Raw genomic sequence first — 22,172 nt, forward strand, 5'->3', positions numbered from 1 at the left:
GCGCGCTACCGCCGCGAAACAATGGCAAGAGACCGCAATTTGTTGTTACTTACACTGCTGCTTTCTTTGATAAATGATCAACAAGAATCAAATAATAGACTGCGTATGATAGAACATGTTCTGAACGAAAGTTAGGCGAAAATTTTTCTCCGTTTGAAAATCTTTGCGGTCGCTTCTTTATTACATCAAATTCTGCACAGAAATTAGTCATTTTAGATTTAAAAATCTAGTCACTTGCCGTGCTTCATTTCTGACTATCACTATTAGGCATAAGAATAATACGAATATAAACATGACACGATACGTATATTCTTCCGCGTTTGCTGTTGTCTCACTCTAGTTTCGTAGTTTATTAGGCAGACAGGATTTAAATGAGATAGCAGCAAACACGAAAGAATACATGGCAAAATGTTTATATTCGTATAATTCTTATGGTGAAGAGAATACTGTATATGATTCAAATTTCATCAGGTTCCTATAAGCAACCATCTCTTCTCACAGATAGGAAAAAATTCAGAACGTAGAGTTGGCCATATTGACAAACATCCCAAACAGTCTTGCCAGTCAGGTTTTCGTAGTACACTGAAATTGTGCTACATTCGAAGATGAACAATACGGAATTTGTATTTACTTCGTTGGATAATGTATGAAAATGCAGTGGTCGAAACTTGCGGCGGAGAAAAAAAAGCTCGTCTTCCACTTTTTTTTTTAATTTATTTACTGACGCTGAGATTTTGGCGCCAGTATTTATCCTTGTGCCTACAAAACATGCCTTCGTAGCGCTACATATATTCGGCGGCAGAAGTTAGTTGTGGCGGCATGTACCGACATTTTTCATAACTTCTGCTTGCTTTGCACTCGATTCTAAGCTGCAGGCGGTTTTTTGGATTACGAAAACCGGAAAAAAGTGCGGCTTAGATTCGAGTAAATACGGTATAAGAACTCTGTTTATCATTTCTTCTGTTTTGTTGGATGCTTGGATTGATCATATAACTAGTGTCAAGATTGGCAATGTTTTAGAGAATTCAATATGAGACATTTTCAATAGTTTACATAATGTAACCCTGTCTTGAAATCTGGCGTGAAATACAAAGATATTCCAGCAGCACTACAAAATCAGTACATTCATCGTGCAATAGCATTGGTAATGTTACAAATTACAGTGCCAGTAAAGCAGAGTTATTAAATATGGTTTTCTGAAATTCCTCCACAAAAGGAGATGCAGTAAATACTCCAAAATTTGGCTGAAGACCAGCTGCCAAGATGAGTAATTCAGAAGTAGATACCCTCAGTGTAGCAAAGCAAATTAAGTCACTTAATAAAGGAATGTCTTAGAGTCTAGACTGTACACAAATTAGATTTGACACCCAGACACAGACATAAATATATTTATAACCCACTGTTAACAACTGACACAGCATCTACAGAAATACAATAATTTAGAAATAATTTATCTAGGGGACATTAATATTGATGTCTTAACCCAGTCAACTGCTAAGACCCAATTATGTAATATTTTAAGATCATACAACTTCTATCTGATTAGTGACCAACCAACAAGAAAGAAGTCTTGCCTAGATAATATTCTCACCAACATAGATAGAAATTCATTTTCATATGGAGTTGAAGATCCACTCATCTCTGACCACAGTGGGATCTGGATTAAATTTCCAATGACAAGAACCGAGCATTATAAAAGGGAACAGAAAACATTCAGAATGTTAGGGGAAAGGAACATAGAAAAACTGAGATTCATTTTAAGGGAGATGGACTGGGAGAATAAAGTTTTAAACTGTAAGAATGTAAACGAGGTCTTTCAAACTTTTTGTCAACACTTAGCTTCAATATTAATAAATACTGTCCAAAGATAACAAAGGTATTAAATAACAAAACTAACTTGGAAAGGAAACAGAGCTGCAAATGGTTCACTCCAGAACTTGCAACCCTTAGGGAGGTTACAATCATCCTTCATAAAAAAAAGCCAAACAGGGAAACCAGGCAATAAAGATAGGTATACCAGGGCAAAACAAGTCTATAGAAGGGAAATAAAAGCAGCCAAGATAAGAGCCAATGAAAATTTTATCAATAATTCTAAACATAAGTGTAAAGCTGCCTAGGCAGTTATAAATAAAGAATTAGGAAGAAAAGTGAGAAAGGAATCAGGACTATTGCAACCAACATACTTAATGAGTTTTTTGTAAATAGTGTTAAAAATATTACTCCCACTGACAATCTTGAGTTAACATATAAACATAGAGTGAGCAACTATACCACAGATAGAACTAGGGGATTAAATTTTAGTTGGAAACAAGTCACCCCTAGGGAAGTGTCTAAAATAATTACAAAATTGAATAACTCCAAAACCGAGGATTATTACGGTTTCTCTAATGTGATATCGAAACAAATCTCAGACACAATATTGTTAATGTTAACTTATCTCATAAATTGCATCCATGAGGAGGGAATCTTTCCAGATTGTTTAAAAATGACTGTCACGGTTCCAATCCACAAGAAAGGGGACAGAGACTGTCCAAATAGCTACAGACCAGTTTCAATTGTCCCTATTTTATCAAAAGTCATTGAATACTGCATGAAAACACAACTATTGGCGTATTTTGAAATGAACAATTTATTTAACAATGCTCAGTTTGGATTTAGACAGGTAAATCAACCATTAAAGCCTTAGATTATATAATCAATGAGATTGTTACCAATTTCGAGCTACATTTAATTACTTGTATTACACTCTTAGACCTCAGTAAGGCTTTCAATAATATTTCCCATGAGATCTTATTTTCTAAGTTAAAACTATATGGAATAAAGGGTTCACAGTTATTGCTAATAGAATCGTACCTTGATAACAGACAACAAATGGTCATAATTGAGAACCAACTATCAGACATACTCAAAATTGAAACCGGAGTTATTCAAGGATCAGTAATTGGCCCATTTCTCTTTCTAGTGTATATCAATTCTATATGCTGACGACATCACCTTAATAACATCAGACGGAAATCTGGAAACTTTACAGGACAAAAATACAGACATGGTAGAAAACTCCACCATGTGGTTGCAAAGCAATAAATTGGTCTTAAATGGCAATAAAACAGAGACAATATATTTTCATTTGAGTAAGTTGAAACCAGAAGGGACGTTAAACACATCTGTCAAACTGCTAGGAATTTATTTAGACCCGAACTTGAACTGGGGCGAACATATGCAACAACTATGCAATAAACTGTCCAGAATAATTTTTTTATTGTGCAAACTTAGGACTTGTGTCAGTAAAAGCCAAATGTCAGAGGCATACTATGCCTTTTTCCACTCCCACCTGGTCTATGGCATAATACTTTGGGGAAACTCTTCAGGGGCTCAGGAAGTTTTTAAGTGGCAGAAGAAGCCAGTTAGGAGTATAAAGGGCTTACCTGACAATGAATCATACAGACCAGTATTCAGGGAGCTGAAAATAATTACTATCTCTGCAATAATCATATACCACTGTCTGATAGACATCCAAGAAAACCAGAGCAACTTCACAGTAAGGGGGGCAGGTACATTCACACAACACAAGAAATAAACATTACATTGACACGCCCCATGTAAGGCTAAAGAAAACCCAAAACTGCTATAACTACATGGGGATTAAGCTATTCAACAAACTACATATAACACTGAGGGAAATGCCAGTACAGCAACTAGGGAAGGAACTAAAAAATTGGCTGATTCTGAATACAACCTACAACATTCAGGAATTCGAAGAAAACTTGAGATGCTTCCAGAATGAATGATCATTATAGCATGTAGTGAAAATATAGACAGTATCATATTCTGTGACAAATTTGATCCAAGGAGATGTATAACTGTAAATACTTTTCTTTTCTGTATATTTTTTAAAAACTAATTGGTACCTTTAAAAAAACCTGTATGTATGTATTGCATTGTGTTTTGGTACCTTTCCTTGTATTTTTTGACGCTGTCTATTACAACACTAAGTTATTTAATGACAATAAAATTTGATTTGATTTGATATCATACGCAGCAAAAAATGGCAATTGAATCTAAACATTAAAAGTGTGAAGACCTCCATGTGAGTACTAACAAATAAAGAAATTTAGAAATTTAATTTTCAGCTACATAATAACTCTTACAGATTTAAAAGTTGTCACATCATCTAAACATTCTGATTACAATAAAGAAAAATTTTTACTGGAATAATCACATAGAAACTGTTGTGTTGCACACCAATCAAAGACTGCATTTTATTGATAGGGCACTTAGGAGGTGCAAAAAATCTACTAGAGATAACAATGAAAACAATCAATTATTGACAAAATTGTTTAACTGGATAGATAAAAAATCTACTCACCAAGTGGCAGAAAAACACACACATAAAGACTGTTGTAATTGGAAAGCTTTCAGAGCCAATGGCTCCTTCTTCAGGCAGAAGGGGTGGAGGGGAAGGAAAAGGGTTGAAGGAAAAGAACTGGAGAGATCTAGGAAAAGGGGTGGATTTTGGGAAAGTCGCCCAGAACAGCAGATCAGGGGAGACTTACCGTACGGGATGAGAAGAAAAGACTTTTCTTGAAGCTGTTGAATTCAAGAAGAAAAAGTCTCTTTCAGCATCATAGATGCTGCAGATCAAAGTACATGGGGAGAAGCTGGTTCACACTTCGAGGGCTGTACAACTGTTTCAAAGGCCCATTCCTATCATCCGCAGAAGGAAGACACGCTATGAAACATTCCATTTGGCGACTGTAACAGGATGTGAAGATAAGGTGCAAAGAAAGTGATGAAAAGAAGATTTTAAAGAAAAATTTCATGAAAATATTTGACAATATATGTCATCATCAAGAACAACAAGAGTCAACAATGGAATGTATAGCACTGCATATGTTACACAGTCATAGTTAAATTATTGAAATATTAAAGAAGATGTCTGTGTTTATCTCAGAGAGAAAAAGAAGAAATTTTTGGATAACTAGAAGATATAAATTGTGATTATCTGTATTAATGGAGTCAACAATTACATTATTATGCATGTTTGCAAATGTGTGGACACAAGTCATACATCTACAGCTGAAGTTATGACATGGAAGAGTTTACACTGGGTTCAGAGAAGAAGATTACTAACATTATAGCAACTGACAGATCTCGCAAGAGCAGTTCAACTCAGCGCACAGTTTATGGTGCCACACAGTTATGTGTCGCTGTCCGCATCACAATTATGACATCTGATGAGATACATTAGGTATAAATTGGGGCCAGAATTTTATAATTTGTTCATAGTGGGCATTGCTAAGAAGTGACATAGATGAACTGTGTTTAAAATTATAAAATCTGTGACAACTGTCAGGTAGTGGCAAACTCAGAATTATAATTTTCAAAGTATTCTGTGCCATTCACCACATGTAAAATGGCATCTGTGACACACGAAATAGATATATGACAGCTTTATTTGCTAAATTTAAAGATGAAATAAGCTGCGCTCAACATGCGTTGTGAAGCAAATGATACTAAAAAAGAGGAAATACTAAGTACAATAGCAACACAGGGAAATTAAATTTCCAGCTTAGAGACTGTAATCACTAATTTACCACAGAGTTACAAAAAGAAATAAATGATCAGTGCAATTTAGTTCCTTCATCAGAATTATACAACACACACATACACACACACACACACACACACACACACACACAAGGAGAGAGAGAGAGAGAGAGAGAAACATACATACACACACACACACACACACACACACATGCAAATGCAGTCACATATGCATGACCAGTCTCCATTTGCCAATTTCTCATTGTTTAAACATTTTAAAGATATTCATAAAAACTTAAAAACAGTAAACAAAGAAATCTCAAATACTAAAGAAAGGGTAGATACACTTAAACAAGGTAGGGCAGTCAATAAAATATTGAATCCTTTCAAGGGACAATTGCAAGAGTTCATAAAACAATAAGTACAAGAAAGAACTGATTCCTCTAGCTTTACACTTACTTCTACTGGTGAGTCTAACTATAATCAATATGAGTTTCTTGCACGGAAAAGAGTGAGAGATGTAGCCATATAAAGATATCATCCACAATTCAGCCCATGTGAATGAGTAATGAAGAACTGGGAGGACTATGTAGAATGTATTGTTCAGAGGAACATACTACATGGGCACAACTGATTCCTGAATTTCTGGTGATAGTAAATAAATTACCACATATGACTATGGATTATCTCTAGTAGTGTGTGTGTGTGTGTGTGTGTGTGTGTGTGTGTGTGTGTGTGTGTGTGTGTGTGTTTTACTGACAAAGGCTGTGGCTGAAAGCTATATGTGAGTGTCCATTAATTGTTCCTGTCTGCAACTCAACGTGTCTTTTTTGTGGTAAGCAGAAATCTGTCTATTCCAACATTGTTAATACTGATGAGTTAGTGTTTCTTCAAGATCATTGTCACAGTTCCAGTATAAAGAAAGAAATTAGTAACTTTTTTCCAAAGCACTGTGGACAGTACAGGATTGTGAGTATACCACACATAAAGGCTCTGGATCTTGCAGGCCTTGCAATAGGCCACAATAAAGATCTATATAATACAGACATGATAAAAGTATTTAAGTCCTTAAAGGAACCTGTATCATAAGTAAGTTTGGCAGAGTGACATCTTTTAGGCCCTGAGTTAACTGTTCTATTATTTACATTTTTGTTTTCTGTGAAACAGTATCTTTACTCTTCTCCTATCCTATAATCTTTTGAGAAATATCATCTCTAACTATGCTCTCCTAGAATTAGGTCTACGGAACACCCAAGTGTGTGAATATATATGTAGCATGTAAGAGTACACATAGTTACTCATATACTGATACCTCAAATACAAGTGACTAGCATTTATGGAATGTAACAATATTAGGAAGGGAAGTTGCTACTCACCATATAGTGGAGATGCTAAGTCATGATAGGTACAACAAAAAGTTTCACACTAGCATTTATACCGATCAAAATGTATGATTCATTCAGAACTTATCTGTTATATATTTTATTTGAATGTTGTATTACTTTGTTACTTACGTACAGTATTTTAAGTTTATGGATATGGTAGAGTTATGTGTTGTGCCACATGTTAGCCATGTCATGTGTTGTGGTGGGAGAAAACCTTCTAGTGCATGTAGCACATCAGCTGGGAACATGATGGCCAAACATTCAGCAATCAATTATTTTGACAACTGAGAAATTATTAATTATTCAGAATCAACTTGTCATGAAGACAGTGTTATGTGGAAATAAAATCACAAATATGAAAAATTGAACTACATTTATTAAAAGATTGTTTGTCACTAGAATATTTTCCTGGTTGGTTAAATTCTGCTGAAGTTAAGGCTCATCATGAGAAAGGAGATAAATAAATATCATTGGCTTTCTGTTGAATTAAGCTTTTTCCACCATTCTTTAAAGTTTTAGAAAGAGTAATACATGAGTTGCTTCTTAACCATGTAACTACAAATAATATACCTCATTGTAACAAATACTGTACCTCATATTCTGAACTTTCTTCAAAACTAGTGAATCTGTCAGAGAACTCAACTATCATCCACGTTGGACTGTCAAATACTTATTCTCCCGATCCCTACAGCAGACACACTTATTTACCACCAGCCCCTAAAACCAAAACGAACCTATTCCAAACTTTTGAACCTTGCCTCTCTCAGCTCATGCCACCATCCAACAGTGATCCTCTCCGCCCCCCCCCCCCCCCCCCCCCCGCCCTTTCATCCATCTAAGCACCTCCTGGTCACCTTCTAGGAATTCCTTACCTCCAACTCGGCCTCACCATCCTTCACCAGGTCCCTTCCTAAGTACACCAAACTTTCAGCAGAAGAAAGGACAACCACATACAACCTAAAAAGAAATCCTGACCTAATAATCCTATTTGCAGACAAAGGTTTCACCATTTGTGATGAAGCAAGTTGGGATAATTTTAATTCCCCTCTTGTTATGCCATCTTCCTCCTTAAATTCAGTTTTTCACTTTTAACTATTTACTATTAGCACACGTGGATAGAATCTGCATTTTCATAAAAGAGAAAGTTGACCCTCAGTTTTAAAGAATATAACACCAGATCTAATTTTGTGCATAGTTTTATGTATGTAATTGGTTTTCTAATTTTTTTTTTGACTATTCCTAGTTAGTATCTTTCATTATAGGGTGAAATCAGTAATTGTTTTGTAACTTAAATTCTATTGTTGACATGTAAACAAATATAAATTCTGCACTGATTATAAACATTTCCCCCCCATGAACCATGGACCTTGCCATTGGTGGGGAGGCTTGCGTGCCTCAACGATACAGATAGCTGTACCGTAGGTGCAACCACAAAGGAGGGGTATCTGTTGAGAGGCCAGACAAACATATGGTTCCTGAAGAGGGGCAGCAGCCTTTCCAGTAGTTGCAGGGGCAACAGTCTGGATGATTGACTGATCTGGCCTTGTAACACTAACCAAAACGGCCTTGCTGTGCTCGTACTGCGAACGGCTGAAAGCAAGGGGAAACTACAGCTGTAATTTTTTGTCCTCTTGGGTAAAATATTCTGGAGGTAAAATAGTCCCCCATTCGGATCTCTGGGCGGGGACTACTCAAGAGGAAGGCGTTATCAGGAGTAAGAAAACTGGCGTTCTATGGATCGGAGTGTGGAATGTCAGATCCCTTAATCGGGTAGGTAGGTTAGAAAATTTAAAAAGGGAAATGGATAGGTTAAAGTTAGATATAGTGGGAATTAGTGAAGTTCGGTGGCAGGAGGAACAAGACTTCTGGTCAGGTGAATACAGGGTTATAAATACAAAATCAAATAGGGGTAATGCAGGAGTAGGTTTAATAATGAATAAAAAAAATAGGAGTGCGGGTAAGCTACTACAAACAGGATAGTGAACGTATTATTGTGGCCAAGATAGACACGAAGCCCATGTCTACTACAGTAGTACAAGTTTATATGCCAACTAGCTCTGCAGATGACAAAGAAATTGAAGAAATGTATGATGAGATAAAAGAAATTATTCAGGTAGTGAAGGGAAGCGAAAATTTAATAGTCATAGGTGACTGGAATTCGAGCATAGGAAAAGGGAGAGAAGGAAACATAGTAGTTGAATATGGATTGGCGTTAAGAAATGAAAGAGGATGCCGTCTGGTAGAATTTTGCACAGAGCATAACTTAATCATAGCTAACATTTGGTTCAAGAATCATAAAAGAAGGTTGTATACATGGAAGAATCCTGGAGATACTAAAAGGTATCAGATAGATTATATAATAGTAAGACAGAGATTTAGGAACCAGGTTTTAAATTGTAAGACATTTCCAGGGGCAGATGTGGACTCTGACTACAATCTATTGGTTATAAACTGTAGATTAAAACTGAAGAAACTGCAAAAAGGTGGAAATTTAAGGAGATGGGACCTGGATAAACTGACTAAACCAGAGGTTGTACAGAGTTTAAGGAAGAGCATAAGGGAACAACTGACAGGAATGGGGCAAAGAAATAAAGTAGAAGAAGAATGGGTAGCTTTGAGGGATGAAGTAGTGAAGGCAGCAGAGGATCAAGTTGGTAAAAAGATGAGGGCTACTAGAAATCCTTGGGTAACAGAAGAAATATTGAATTTAATTGATGAAAGGAGAAAATATAAAAATGCAGTAAATGAAGGAGGCAAAAAGGAATACAAACGTCTCAAAAATGAGATCAACAGGAAGTGCAAAATGGCTAAGCAGGCATGGCTAGAGGACAAATGTAAGGATGTAGAGGCTTATCTCACTAGGGGTAAGATAGATACTGCCTACAGGAAAATTAAAGAGACCTTTGGAGAAAAGAGAGCCACTTGTATGAATATCAAGAGCTTAGATGGAAACCCAGTTCTAAGCAAAGAAGAGAAAGCACAGAGGTGGAAGGATTATATAGAGGGTCTATACAAGGGCGATGTACTTGAAGACAATATTATGGAAATGGAAGAGGATGTAGATGAAGATGAAATGGGAGATACGATACTGCGTGAAGAGTTTGACTGAGCACTGAAAGACCTGAGTCGAAACAAGGCCCCGGGAGTAGACAACATTCCATTAGAACTATTAACAGCCTTGGGAGGGCCAGTCCTGACAAAACTCTACCATCTGGTGAGCAAGATGTACGAGACAGACAAAATACCCTCAGACTTCAAGAAGAATATAATAATTCCAATCCCAAAGAAATCAGGTGTTGACAGATGTGAAAATTACCGAACAATCAGTTTAATAAGCCACAGCTGCAAAATACTAATGCGAATTCTTTACTGACGAATGGAAAAACTTGTAGAAGCCAACCTCGGGGAAGATCAGTTTGGATTCCGTAGAAATGTTGGAACACGTGAGGCAATGCTGACCCTACGACTTATCTTAGAAGAAAGATTAAGGAAAGACAAACCTACGTTTCTAGCATTTGTAGACTTAGAGAAAGCTTTTGACAATGTTGACTGGAATACTCTCTTTCAAATTTTAAAGGTGGCAGGGGTAAAATACAGGGAGCGAAAGGCTATTTACAATTTGTACAGAAACCAGATGGCACTTATAAGAGTCAAGGGACATGAAAGGGAAGCAGCAGTTGGGAAGGGAGTGAGACAGGGTTGTAGCCTCTCCCCAATGTTATTCAATCTGTATATTGCACAAGCAGTAAAGGAAACAAAAGAAAAATTTGGAGTAGGTATTAAAATCCAGGGAGAAGAAATAAAAACTTTGAGGTTCGCCCATTCTGTCAGAGACGGCAAAGAACTTGGAAGAGCAGTTGAACGGAATGGACAGTGTCTTTAAAGGAGGATATAAGATGAACATCAACAAAAGCAAAACGAGGATTATGGACTGCAGTCGAATTAAATTGGATGATGCTGAGGGAATTAGATTAGGAAATTTGACACTTAAAGTAGTAAAGGAGTTTTGCTATTTGGGGAGCAAAATAACTGATGATGGTCGAAGTAGAGAGGATATAAAATGTAGACTGGCAATGGCAAGGAAAGCGTTTCTGAAGAAGAGAAATTTGTTAACATTGAATATAGATTTAAATGTCAGGAAGTCGTTTCTGAAAGTATTTGTATGGAGTGTAGCCATGTATGGAAGTGAAACATGGACGATAAATAGTTTGGACAAGAAGAGAATAGAAGCTTTCGAAATGTGGTGCCACAGAAGAATGTTGAAGATTAGGTGGGAAGATCACGTTACTAGTGAGGAGGCATTGAATAGGATTGAGGAGAAGAGAAGTTTGCCGCACAACTTGACTAAAAGAAGGGATCGGTTGGTAGGACATGTTCTGAGGCATCAAGGGATCACAAATTTAGCATTGGAGGGCAGCGTGGAGGGTAAAAATCATAGAGGGAGACCAAGATATGAATCTGCTTAGTGTTAAGCAGATTCAGAAGGATGTAGGCTGCAGTAGGTACTGGGAGATGAAGGAGCTTGCACAGGATAGAGTAGCATGGAGAGCTGCATCAAACCAGTCTCAGGACTGAAGACCACAACAACATATAAACGTTTGGAAAACGAAATTCCAGTAATCTTAAAGTATCTATTTGGCTATATTCGAAAACATGTTAGCAAAACCAACCCTGAATTAATTCCAGAGTAATTAACAGTGTTGTCAAATGTATTGTTTGCATAATGATATTTGTTAATTTCATGATTTAAACAAAAATTATTTGGTTTAACCCTCATAGTAGAAGAAACTGTTAAAAAGACGGAATTTTTCAATGTATTCAGTTAATTTAATGAGTTAAGTTTTAATTGTAATTTCTGTAAATTAAACTTCGAACAATGTGTAGTTTCAATACCTATTATTGTGATGGGTTTTGGTCATGAGACAGTCAGTCCACCGCCGAGTTTCAGATGAGTAACCTGTACTGGTTAGAACAACAACAATGCTGCAAATTAACTGTGGAGTAAGTGTTAAACAATTAGGCCATATGTAAAAACAGTGACAGTGTCTGCTCCATACATACCTGATTATTCTTCAAGAGGTGTGAACTTTGTGGTTAGGTTTTTGCTGCTTGCAGATGTTCAACAAGAAACTATTGTAGCAGTATGTGGAGTTTGGCCCAATAACTATTAATGAGGCTTATCGAAGTTTTCATAATAGTGCACTGGCCATATAACTGTGTAATATTGGGGATTGTGCAAAGTGAAAATTAAAGTACTGTGAAATACAACTGTGCACCTGTCGGCTACATGATTTAAAGTAGTGTGTGTTGGAATCCACAACCCATTTTTCAGCCAATGTAGCAACGCAATACATCGACACTGAGGACAATCAACAAACAAAATAATTAAAGCAGGTGGAACCACCACAACTATCATTGTGAACTGCAGTGACTACCTGGCAAAAGGCCTCTGCCAATTATCTGACTCTTCCATTTATAAACTCTGCCAGAGTGCTCCCATCCCAGAAGTCCAACATAATGTCCAATCCCTACTTAATGCTTTGGGCCTTCTCAGAAGCTCTCCTCTGAATCGATTTTCCTCCTAACTCTTACGACAACCTGTACACCCACCTTCTCTGTGCACCCCAAAATCCACAAACCGAATATCCTGGACAGTCCATTGTAGCTGGTTTTTGTGTCCCCACTGAAAGAATTTCAGCCCTCACTGACCAACATCTCCAACCAATTGCCCACAATCTGGCCTCCCACATCAAAGATACCAACCACTTCCTTCACCATCTCTCCACCATCCCCATCCCTTTACTTCCTGTATCCATACTCATCACTGTTGATGCCACTTCCCGATACACCAACATCCCTCATGCCCATGGACTTGTTGCTGTCAAACACTACCTTTCCCAATATCCTTCAGACTCTGAACCTACTGCCTCATTCCTCACACACCTTACTAACTTTATCCTAACTCAAAACTATCTCTCCTTTGAAGAGGAGGTATGCAAACAAATCTGTGGCACAGCCATGGGAACCCACATGGCACCTCCTATGCCAACCTGTTTATGGGCCAACCAGAAGTGACCCTCCTATTCTCCCACAATGCCAAACTCCTAGTCTGGTTCAGGTTAACTGAGGATATCTTCATGATCTGGACACAGGCCAAGACATCCTATTCTCATCCCTTCACAGACTCAACTGCTTCTCACCCATCCACCATCTGGTCCTCCTCAAACCAGTGTGCAACCTTCCTGGAAAATAACTGCATTTCTTCAGTGTCATCCCTTCGACACCAAAAAATCCTTCCCATACAGCCTGGCCACCTGTGATCTTCAGTGACAAGAATTCCCTTGCCCAATGTGCTGAGGGTCTCACCAGAGCCTTCACAGACAGTAGACAGGCACTACCCCCAGACCTAGGCTGCAAATATATCTCCCATGCCGTTTCTCCACCCCTTCCCTGCCCCCCCCCCCATATCCTCTCATCACCCCCCAGGAGTAGCTACAATGGAGTGCCCCCTTCATCATCCAGTATCATCCCTGACTGGAACAACTGAACTACATCCTTCGTCATAGCTTTGATGACCCGTCATGATGTCCTGAAATGAGGGACAGCCTACCCAAGAGCCTTCCCACCCTTCCTAAAGTGGTTCTCTGTCACCCACCCAACCTCCACAACATCCTAATCCATCCCTATGCCACTCTCAATTCCAACTCCTTGCTACAGGGACCATATCCCTATAGAAGACCCAGGCACAACACCTGCCCAATCCACCCACCCAGCACTTTCTACACCAGTCCTGTGACAGGATTATCCTACCCTATCAGAGAGGACACTTGTGAAAGCAACCACACCATATACCAGCTCTCCTGCAAACATTGCACAACTTTTTATAATGGTACGACTACTTACCGGGTGTCCGCTAGGTGAATGGCCACTGCCAAATTATTTCCAAGAGCAAAGTAGACCATCCAATGGCACACATGCAGCTGAACATAACATGCTCTTTTTCAGTGGCTGCTTCACAGCCCGGGCCATCTGGATCCTCCCCACCACTAACAGCTTTTCTGAACTCCGCAAATGGGTTCACTTAGATATGGATATTCCAAAATTTGCAAACATTTTTGTAGGTTTTTAAAGACAAGACAGCTAATTATTCATCTCATTTTTTAATGCATATAGGGGACACAGGTTTACTGTCACATTCTCATTACTTCAGGTCTTGGTTGAGGAATCTTTGTTATGATTATTTGCATTTTCAATTATTTCATTTAATCACATACTTTTCAAGAAACACTGTTGAAGAAATTTAGAGAACCGGCATTTGTAGCTGACTGCCAAACAATTCTATTGCCACCAACATACATTGCACGTAAGGACCATGAAGATAAGATATGAGAAATTAGTGTTTATATGGAAGCATATAGACTTGTTTTTCCCCTGCTCTGTTTGTGAATGAAACAGGAAAGGGAATGACAAGTAGTGGCACAGGGTCCCCTCCACCTTGTCCACAACATGCGGTTTAACAGCACCCCAAATTGGGCAGTTCTGTGTGTTCACTGCACCGTATAGTGCAAACTGTACTTCATCATTCCATAGAATATTGCCCAGCCACATGTCATCAACTTTCATTTGTGTGTCAGAATCCAAATAACAAATCTAGAATGTTGTCATGAAACATGAGGTTTCAGTTGTTGCACTGTCTGGCTCTTGTATTGATACCAGTGTACAATAGACAACAAAACTTTCTGTACTGTTGACCATGCAATGGACAGTTTTCGTGACACTGCACAAGCACTAGCATTACTCAGGGCATGTGCTGCATGGTAAGTTACAGCAGCAACTTTGTCAATAACTTCCAGTGGGACAGGACACCTTCCTCTTCCAGGGGTAACACCAAACTCACCCATGTTTTTTAAGTTCACTACCATCTTCTTTAAACCATTTAATGACATCAGTCCTCTCCTCAAACCTTTCAGTTGGTGATACTCTCTCAATGCATCACTATAATTGTTGCTGTTCACATAAAACAATTTCATTAACAGTGCATGGTGTGTCTTTTTGATAGCCACACTATTCACACATATTATGGCTTGTGAAATGATAGCAAGGATGTCATACTGTCATACAATCTGTTTACAGCACCATATTTGCACCTGGTGGCCACAAATGGGACAAATTTGATTTCCAGCATAAATCGATTGCACATTAACACATTAGCATATCTACCAAGTTTCACCATTCTATGATAATTACAGTCCACACTGGACCTTTGTGTGAGGTGCAATTTAATTATAACCACCCTGTATGTGTAAGTTTAAAAAAAACCATTGGGTAAACTATACAGGGTTCTATATACACCCCCAAAATGGATAACAGTTATAAAATATCCTTGGATGGTAGAGCCTCATGCATGATCAACCACATTTACCATTTACTCATTTTGATTATTCATGACTAACAAGCACCTCAAGGTGAGAAAAGCCCAGGGACTTCACCCACCCTTTCTTTTTAACGTTACCCAACTAATTCCTCTTTCCACTCCAAGGAAGATATGATAGTTTCCTGTACCATAAACTGGACTGAATAGGGACAGTTATGGCTTTTTTTGTATTCCTGACCAATAAATAGCTTCTGTACGGAAGGTAATAATGTTACACTGTGTAACATTGCGCAGGCTGTCCATAACATACAATGAAAATCTGCTCTTTTCACTGTTCAACCACAAAATCTTTACATGAAGAAAAATACTCAGTCTTCAGAGATTCTGGTAAGCTGAATTCAAACATAACAATATTTTTTTGTTTTTTAATTCTGATTCTCATTCTATATGAAGTTTGTTATGTCCTTATTTCTGTTTTTTAGCTCTTGTTTTCTTGCTTCCTCAATGGCTCATATGTGCTAATTTAAAGTTATTGGTATGTGTATGGGCTTACAAGGTGGGTACATTAAGTACTGTTGCTACATTTGTGAGTGGAACAGTCATGCTAAGGATTTACATTAAAAACAAAAGGACTAGCCATGATGAAAAGCTTTATTGCCTGGCAAGAAAAATTTCTAATGAGAGCCACTTGTAAACCCCAGTATCATCCTGTTACCACCACTACACTTGAGGCTAGGATTGATGAAGTTATCTGCAAAATCAGTGAATAACAGAAATGAACATGCATTTCAGTACTTCCTTGGCAAACTCCTTGAACCAAGTGCTCAGAAGATCAAGCTGCAAGATTCATTGGTCCACAAATATGTAAGGTCCATGGAGACCAGATATTTGAGTGTATCCTCATCTTCCTGATGAGGTAAATGGTGACAATACTTTCAGAAAGTTACATCATTGTCCTTGGGCAATAAGGGGGCCAAAAATTACATTGAACTCAAGAATGACCTTATAGGCACCTTTGAGAAACTGAAATGCAACATGTCACTAAAAATGCACTTCATTCACTCATATAACGATGTGTTTCCTGAAGATTGTGATGCATTTAGTGATGAACATGGTGAGAGATTTCACCAACAAATCTTTGTAATGGAACATCAATACCAAGGAAGATTTGGTGCTTCAATGTTGGCAGATTTCTGCTGGAGTTTACAGAAAGATTCACCTCTTCCCTATGAGTGGCAGGTCGAGAGAATATGTGTTGTAAACAAATTGACTATAGCTCTTCACTAATAAACTAGAGCCATTCTAGAAGAAAGGACTCCATATTTGAGATCAGTGCACTGAATTAATGACCAAAACTACTGTCAAATGTTTGGTAAGTAAATGTGTTAAATGTGTCTTGGGAAGTGCTATGCTTGTTAGACTACGGCCCATTATAATATGTGAAGAACATAAAAGAACTTCCACACGTGAGCTAATTTACGAGGGGCACTAAGAAAATAATGCAACACTTTTTCTTCTTGGACAATTTTGGTTGAAAAAATGCAGAAATTGTTGTGGGACATCACAGAATATTCCCACTTCAACTGCTATGTTTCATGAAGTTCCAACACAAGGCAGCAATATACGTAGCCTTCAAAATGGTGACTGTAACAGAGGTGCATTCCAAGCAGAGCACTATCATTGAGTTTCTTTTGTCGGAAAACCAGAGCACCGTAGACATTCACAGGCACTTTCAGAATGTCTACAGAGACCTGGCAGTGAATAAAAGCATGGGGACTCTTTGGGCAATGCATCTCTCATCATCAAAGCTGTTTACTTTGCTTACATACATTCTGCTATTACCTATGGCCTCACCTTCTGGGGTCATAGTAAGAAAAATCTCAAAACCATCTTCACTCTACAAAAATGAGCTGTTAGAATAATTACCAACAGTTCAAGGCTAACTCCTTCAAAGCAATTATTTAAACAGCTGAATATTCTACCCCTACCATGCCTCTATATACAGAAAAGCGTAATTAATGTAAAAAGAAATATTAACAATTTCCAATCCAACTCGGATCTACATACTTACAACACAAGAAAGTGCAATGGCATTCATATAAAAAGAGTTAATAAGGCTTTGGCGCAGAAACAAACAAACATACAAGGAAGCAGATTGTATAACAAACTACCGGTAAAGATAAAAGAAATAAAAAAATTGTCTTCATTTAAAGAAGCAGTATTCAAATTTTATAGTGTACAAGAATACCTGGAATAGCTTCATACTAAACAATTATATTTATGTACTCTGTGCCAATAGTAATTTTTATCTGACTGTTGCTATGATCTAAATAAATAATATGTACAAAAGTGCTAGAACTGTATGTGTTATATCTAAATATCAACTGTGTATTCCATGTAAAAAGTCTTTCTCATACATCAATGTAAATAATCAAAGTTGTACATGCTATTTCAATGTGGTCTGTTGTTATGTAGTCTACTATGCACATCTGTATTTTGTATAGTATTGTTCATCCTATATATATGGGAAAAATATATCTAAAAACAAAGATGATGAGACTTACCAAACAAAAGCGCTGGCAGGTCGATAGACACACAAACAAACACAAACATACACAAACACACACAGCACCTCATCTTGGGATTTATGTTTCTTCTTCTTCTTCTGTTTCTGAGGTGGAGGAGGGCAGGGCACAGGGGAGTATGGGCTTCTGCCAAGATCTGGATCCGAAAGAGAGTGGGCGACCTTGGGGCGCACAGATGGTGCCGAGTGGTGGTAAGAGTCTTCTGGCCTGACAGACGCCAGTGAGAGGGGTCCCGGGAGGGAGCCCAATCACTGGCAGATGCCGAAGAAGGGGGTGCACTTCTTCAACCAGGGAGGGAGAGCAGCTCCCTGACGGAAGGTCATGGGATCTACAGGAGAGGTGGAGGGGAGAGAGAGGGATTGGGCTGGGGTAAGGACGAGGGAGGAGGAGGAAATGAAGTAACAGAGGCAAAGTTGAAGATAGTGACACAGGATGGAGTCTCTCATACTTTTGGCAAGCCTCAGCGATCCAGGGACTCATATTCTTGGATCTTCTTTTCTCTCTTGTAAGCCGTACAATCTGGCAAGCGAGGGGAGTGGCAGTTAGCAAAATTGACACACACAGGTGGCAGAACACAGGGGCTTCCCTCAGGGAGTGGGTGGCCACAGTCACCACGTAAAGGGTCCGCCATACAGTGGCAAGACATATGCCCAAAACGCAAACACCAAAAGCACCGCTTAGGTGGAGGGGCGTATGGCTTCACGTTACATCTGTAGCACATAACCTTGACCGTCTCTGGGAGGGTACCCCCCTCGAAAGCCAGAATGAAGGTGCGGTTGTCTTTGCGACCCTTCTTCACACGTTAAACAAATTTTAATGCCATGCCACTCCAGATTAGCCCGGAGTTCCTCATCAGTTTGTAGGATGAGGTCCCTATGAAAAATTACTCCCTGGACCATATTCAGAGATTGTGAGGAGTAACAGACACCGGGACATTGCCAAGGCCAAGGCGATCATAGGCATGAAGAGCTGTGGACCGGGTAGCAGAAGAAGCTTTGATCGACAGGGAGCCCCAACGCATCTTACTAAGAGCCTCCACTTCACCAAACTTGTCCTCGATATTTTCCATGAAAAACAATGGCTTTGTGGTAGTGGATGTGTCCCCATCTGTCCTGGTACAGACGAGGTAACGGGGAAAGGATTTCATCCCAAGACTGTGAGGCCGGCCCTCCTCCCATGGTGTAGCCTGGGAAGGGAAGGTTGCCGGGTCATACAAAGCAGCATTCAATGATCCTTCACCATTTGAAGAGATGGCCGTTTGAGAACGGCCAGATTTTTGCAGCCTGATATGCTTCATGTACCAAGCGTCTGCCCCGACACCACCCACTCCAACCAGGGGCTCTCTCCATGGGTGCCACACAGCCACAGCAAGGGTCGTCTGGCACGACAGCCATTTGTGGGAGTTCTGATGCTCCAAGAAGATAAGCAAGCACTCCTTGGCATACATGTGGAGGGAACAGCTCAGGTATCAGTAGTGTGATCCCTGTGTTGTCAGAGGGCTCAACGATATGGGTACTTAATGGCCCCACCACACAGACTGGCTACACATGCTGGTGACCCAGCAAGGTGGAAGGGGGCTACAGTGGGGAATGGAGAGGGGAAGGAAGGGGGAAGAGGAATCCACACTGTAGATGCTAGGGAAAGAGTTCTTCCCCATATGGCTCGCACTAAAAACAGGAAATTTTGAAGTGGAGGTCAAACCTCAAGTGGGGACCTAAACGCCAAAAGGATGAAAGAACAGGCAAAAGGAACAAAACTGCAATCAGTACAGGAAACCAAGTGGATAGCCAGGTCGACAGAAATCAGAACACTGAGAGAGGGGAAGGAGGTGGCAATGGGGAAGGAGCAAGGATAGGGAGGGAGGGCAGGGAGAAGGAAATGCAGCCAGGGAAGGAAGAATTGGCTGCAATAGCTCGGGGCCCCGTGTGTGCCATGCACGAACTTACAAAAAAATCATGAGCTCCCTGGGGAGAAGCGAAATATGGGTGTCTGAATTTTTGCTGAAGCATCAAATATGTGGTGGTAGTGCACTAGTCACTGAATTACATCTCCAGTCTCCATTAGGCCTGTCTCAAAATTTTGTCAGTGGGTGATTTTCGCTGGCTGCTTATTGATATAGTGGGGAAAATTACAAAGAAGGGCACCAAGTACAGACAAGCAATCTCAGCTGAAGAGAGGCTTGCACTTAGGCTTCAGTTCTTAACAACTGGAGATACATATGCTGGTCTAAAGTATGTATTTTGTGTTTCAGCAACAGCTATATCACAGGTAGTTCCTGAAGTCTGCTGTGCTTTAGGTGAAGCACTCAAGAATTAGATTAAGGGAACGAAAATAATTTCAGTGAATATAAATAATGTACAGTAAAAACACACAAATGACCTGCAGTAGCTGATATCTATTACTTTATGTCTGTGGTTCCCAACCATTCAGATATCCTTACCCACACCACCAACATTGTTGCCAAACTCAACCTTAAAATGAAAAATAAATATATTTGATCAATTTCATAAAAGGATTGAAGATAAACAATATTTAGCTCTTACCAGAATGAGATTTTCAATCTACAGTGGAGTGTGCACTGATATGAAACTTTCTTGCAGATTAAAACTGTGTGCCTTTTGCAGGCAAGTGCTCTACCAACTGAGCTACCCAAGCGTGACTCACGAACTATCCCCACAGCTTCAATGCTGCCAGTACCTCGTCTCCTAACTTCCAAACTTCACAGATGCTCTTCTGCGAACCTTGCAGAACTAGCACTCCTGGAAGAAAGGTCCCGAGCTCGAGTCTGGGTCTGGCACATAGTTTTAATCTGCCAGGAAGTTTAATATTTAGCTCTTGTTTGTATTTTATTAAACCAAGAACTAGGGAGCCAGTGGCAGTGTGGTACTGCTTATTTCTAATCATTTTTTTATGTTTGGTTTCTTCTCAGGCAGTGCACATCGTAAATCATGCTCCAAGTCTATTCAGGTTTTTTTTATTGATATCATAATTAAAAACCTACTTTAAAATATTTTTTCTTTAACACAATGTTCATTTTGCTGTTCTGTCTTTTGGTAGTTGTGTGCTAGAATGAATGATGAAGCAATTCCTGGCACATCACTAGTGCTATCAACAACTCCTCCTCTGAATAGAAAGCTGCATCACTGCAGTACCTAGTGATGCTTGCTTCTTCCACACCCTGTACTCTCAATTATAGTCAACACAAATGTGTTGACTATACTTACTGTTTGTAAATTGCTTGATTGCTGGACCTCCTCACTACTGAGCTGGTGGAAATTAAAAGATTTCAGCATGCCAGTGCTTCATATCTGAGCACTGCCAGTACTACTACTACTACTAATAATAATAATAATAATAATAATAATGTGTAGAGCACTACAGAACCCATTATGTAGCTACTGTCTGTTTTACTGCCAATTTATTCGTTATCTGTTTCAAGTTGAATAGTGAAGGAATTTTTGGTACATTATAGGAACAACATGCAACTCAGAGAAGACATTTTCATATATTTGGCTTTTGTTATTTGCATGTCTCACTGTTAAAGCTGCACAGTACAAAACAGAATATACATGTTTAGTGACTGGACTATGTGAAAATGATGATGTTCATACATTTGCTTCACAAGGTGTATCTTATGTAATCAATACAGTAATGCAAAATTATGGTGCTAATAATAACTATCTTTCAAAAATAATTTAGTTTTGTGATTGAGAAACAACAAACCCTTCTGGCTTCTAGCACTCAGAAATTTTTATTTTACACCTCAGGAGTAATTACCTTCAGTTTGGGAACCAGTACTTCACGTAATAAAATCTGCTTTGTAGTTTTAAGGGATAATATAATGTGAGGAAGATAAAAACTTACACTCTCATTCATACTTACACACACCTACAGAATAGTGCAATAAGCTAGTCAGTTATATATACTACTGTATGAAGCACTGTGTGTCCAATTTCTGCTAAAAAAGTGTAATTTACAGATTTGAAGGACAAAACAGTAAAACAATTTAATTATACCTGTCGTCTCAGCTTCTGTACCAAATAAAAGAATGGCTGCAGATTATGAAGAGATTTGAAGAGCTGTGGAACTTTTTATACTCCCTTGAAGCTGTGCATTTGCTGATAGTGGAACTGAGATTTACAGTTATGAAGTGTTTTTCATTGCATTTCTGTTTAAGTCTGTTCATGCAGAATATTGCTTTATTTAATGTATCTTACAGACCATAAGATGCACTCTTCCCTTCGAAAAATTGCCTCCAGAATTTAGGTGCATCTTATGCTC

This window comes from Schistocerca cancellata, chromosome 1 (genome assembly GCF_023864275.1).
Source record: "Schistocerca cancellata isolate TAMUIC-IGC-003103 chromosome 1, iqSchCanc2.1, whole genome shotgun sequence".
NCBI classification, from domain to species: Eukaryota; Metazoa; Arthropoda; class Insecta; order Orthoptera; family Acrididae; genus Schistocerca; species Schistocerca cancellata.